Source organism: Triticum aestivum, chromosome 6D (assembly GCF_018294505.1).
Source record: "Triticum aestivum cultivar Chinese Spring chromosome 6D, IWGSC CS RefSeq v2.1, whole genome shotgun sequence".
Classification (NCBI taxonomy): domain Eukaryota; kingdom Viridiplantae; phylum Streptophyta; class Magnoliopsida; order Poales; family Poaceae; genus Triticum; species Triticum aestivum.
In genome coordinates, this window is record NC_057811.1 from 445892883 (window position 1) to 445896705 (window position 3823).

General features: G+C 37.6%; 1 long non-coding RNA gene across 1 annotated transcript; it reads left to right on the forward strand.

Moving 5' to 3' along the window:
* The first annotated feature begins 204 nt into the window (after positions 1-204).
* Positions 205-3595, forward strand: LOC123145727 (uncharacterized). Its single transcript, XR_006472378.1, has 4 exons — positions 205-625; positions 752-804; positions 973-1112; positions 3298-3595. It is a non-coding gene; the product is annotated as an uncharacterized lncRNA (long non-coding RNA).
* The last annotated feature ends 228 nt before the right edge of the window (positions 3596-3823 follow it).

Below are 3823 nucleotides of genomic sequence, written 5' to 3' on the forward strand. Positions count from 1 at the left end.
ATTCAACCAATCTTCTATACCTATACTAATTACGGACTCCCAAGAAATTACCACATTAATCAGTAATTAGGAACCATTAATCTGGTGGGGCCGAGTTATTACGGTGTAGATCAACTTATAAAATCCCATGCCAAAAAACGCTCAAAAAGGCCCAAAATCAAGTAAATAAGAAAAAAAAACTTACCCAATCTATCTACAACTCCACGTCCGTGCAGTCTCCTTCCCAATCCCATCGCAGCATCGCCGCTACCGCACAACCGACGCCTGGTACAACGAGCGCGATCCGATCTAGAGCCCCCCTACTGGCGTCGGTCTTCCTCACCTCTGCCTCACTGGCTTATCTCTCCTTTCCATCTTTAATCTATTGCTTAATCCATGCTGTAGTTTCAATCTACAAGGAGGCCACAATCCATCCAGCCTCTCTATTTGATCCCCTTCTTCTCTAATCTTTGAATCGTCTTTGGTTCCAAGTGCGAGTCTACGACCATACTGGGATGTAGAATCTATTTTCTAGATTGTTAGTCAATTGGAGGTGAAGATGTGTACCGATGGCTGTGTGAAGAAGCTCGGGGGACCAGGCGCGTTGGTCAGGCTGCTTAGTCCATAGCACCCACTCAGCACGCAGGTAACCCATTATTCAAGAATATTTTTTTCTCTATTCTCTAGCCGGATCCCTAAATTACTCTGATCACTACCAACATGATCAAGACAAATCCATTTTTTTTGCATGTCTATTGTTTATCTATGACAGTTGTAAACCAAAGATGTGAGCCAGCTGCGTTCGTCCTGCAGCATCATCCGAAGGTACGATCTATGATTCCTGCACTTTCCATATTTTGAGGATTTGGATATCAGGTGTTGTTTCTTCTGAATACACCCTTGATTTTTTTATGTTGATGTATCATAACTTCTTTTTTAAAAGAAAAGTATGATGCCTAGACTCTGAATATTTTCCTGTACATTGTGTGCAAGGATGACAAGGACACTCGAGCTCTGCTCTATACTATAGTTCCAGATTGCTGAATGGCAGAAAATTTAGGTTGTCATCGTAATTTATTGATGAACACGAATCATCATGCAGTATTTTTCACCATCGGATATCTACTTTGCAGGTAATTTTTTTACTCAGTTCGATAGCTGCATCCTATCTCTCTCTGTTATTTGTATGTGCCTTCCAAGTGATGTGCAGTATGCGTGAAAACTGATACTGCTGATTGTCTGCGTCTCTATTAGATTTTCTTCAATTCTCTATTGAATTACCCACACGTACTACATACTCTGTTTTAGATTATGAAGAATGCTATCACGGTGCCACAAGAATTTTTACTTATGTCCACTGATGACTACATACAACCTGGCAAGAAGTAGAAACAATAACCTTAATTTGTTAGTACAGTATTTGTACTGACATGCAGGGACAGAGAATGCGGGAAGCAACCTACGGCCATGGCTTTCCCATGGTCAGGAAAAAGTGTTTGAAGCTCCTAAGATATCAGTAGGATTGGACTACAATTAATTTTTATTTGCACCCTCGCAATATATAAAAATGTGCTCTTTGTTTGATCCCCCCGCCCCCCAAAAAAAAGCATAAATTTCCGTGCTCCATCCTTGCTGACAAGTAGACCTTCGTAGTAAGCAGTTTGGTAATCGATAAATTTTATTCATATGTGGGCCAAATCAATGTATAAATCAGATATTGATGTTCCTAATTGCATTATTTGGTACAGTTGTTGGCATTAAGTATTTGTTTTCATGTTATTAAGCAGAGGCTTTCCATTTTTCCATCAGTGTCTGCAGTTAGTTGAACTTTTAGATGCATAGGCATTAGAGTTGCTTATACAAAAAATACAGACATGCACCAAGAAAAATTAACTCTTAGAAGGTAATTATTATGTTAAGTGGAATGATTGGACCCATCACTAATTGGATCAAATGAGGATAGAGTGGTTATGAGTTAAGAACCAACATGATCTTTGTTGTTTGAGGTGATAGAACCGAGCATGATCTTTGTTGCCTGAGGAGATAGATTAGTGTGCCAAGGTTGTGAGAAGATGTGTATGGCTGACCAGGATGCAAGTCCTCTTCAAGAATAAATGATACTAACTTGTTCTTTTAGTACATGGATCGCAAACCCTCTATCTTAATACATTAATGGTTCGCTTTTAAAGCTCAACACTTCTAAGACCTTCGTTCGTTTGGTAGAAACCTATAGACCTATGTGTCTTTACATCTATCAATACTGGTGGGGCCAACTTACAAATACTGAACCCGGGAAAATTATTATTAAAAAAATTACTTTTATGTGCATAAGCAACTGAGAAAAATACTACGTACAATTTGACTCGACCAGGCGAAGATAGTAATTGGAGTGCTTTTCTCTCTGGGTTATATAATTTGTATGTAATCACTGATTAGATTTTTCGCATGTTTAAAAAAAGCCTCATGTGACCATCTATCATAGACATGGACACCATATTTGAGCTTTATTAGTGCTGCAGCAACTTGTGTGTATGTAAGCTTTTTTAGTTGAGCTTTATTTTCTATGTATATGTGAACTGATTGCTATTGGTTCATAATTATAACATTGTCGTCCACGTCTGGAAACTCACAAGCAGTACATTTTATAGAGTTCTGGGATGTTATTAAAACTATACACACTACCTTAGATACTATTTTTGAGCAAGTTATGCTTTCATATCTAGATTGAAGCAGAGACATTGGGTGGACGTATCTGGAAAAAAATGTGTTTTACCCCAAGAACATCTATTGTATTTGCTGAAATTAGTTTATAGCTAATATTGACTTTTGCAGCGAGGACTCCAAAGCTACAATGTTTAGTGGATCGAACAAAATAATTGAACTTCTGTTTAGTTTCTACTATTCAGTTTTCTTATCTAATATGCATAAGCTGCAGACCGGAAATGATAGTTTTACGCTTTATGATAATTATAATTATACACATGATTTTGATATCAGTTTGTAGTACAGCTGGAGAGATGGCAATTTACTTTTTGACCTTTTACACTTTTAACGCATCTATCTATCTATAGGAGCACTAAGTGAGAGAAAATGCTTTTTAAATTATAGTTTCTAGCATATTATGTTCCACTTTCTGACAAACCATATTATCAGCTATTTGTGCGGATGATTATGCTGCCGACTGTAGGAATAAATTAAGAATAATGAGCGTCTCTTGAGAAAGAAATTGCATCACAACTTACTTAGCTTATTTATGATTATGGTCTATTGCTATAGCATTTTGATAAACTGTAGACCATCACACTTAAATTTCTGCAGGTTCTCTGTTTTGTGACCTGGTGGTAAAAGATGATCCAAAAGTCCCTAGAGTAGCTGTTGATAGTGGCGCCATCTGAGATCAATTGACAGGCGCGCTTTCGGTCCCTTCCGAGGTTCTGATCAAATATGAAAGACGGATGCCAACGAAGCGTTATTGTTCGCCTCATGTGTTGTAAAAACAGACCGTGTCCCCTATTCAATTAACTCTCTCCTATCTTCGGTTTGTAAAGTGGAATTAATATTAAAGATACACGAAGGAGTTTCTACTAATTCCTAAATAAATATTCAGTAAACCTAAGACTTATTGCAGTTTGGGAATTTCTTTGTAGCAAAAAACTTGAAAAAACATCCCGGTTGCAGTCACCCGAGGCTTAACTTGGAGGTTGCGCATGTGCCTTTCCAGAAATGGAAATGGAATTGACACAACAGCCATCATAAGCCTGTCACTGTTGTTCGAGCATACCAATTTTTATGGTTAAATGATGATGTTTTTTATTGCAGTCATAATAAAATGTAATCCTATTTA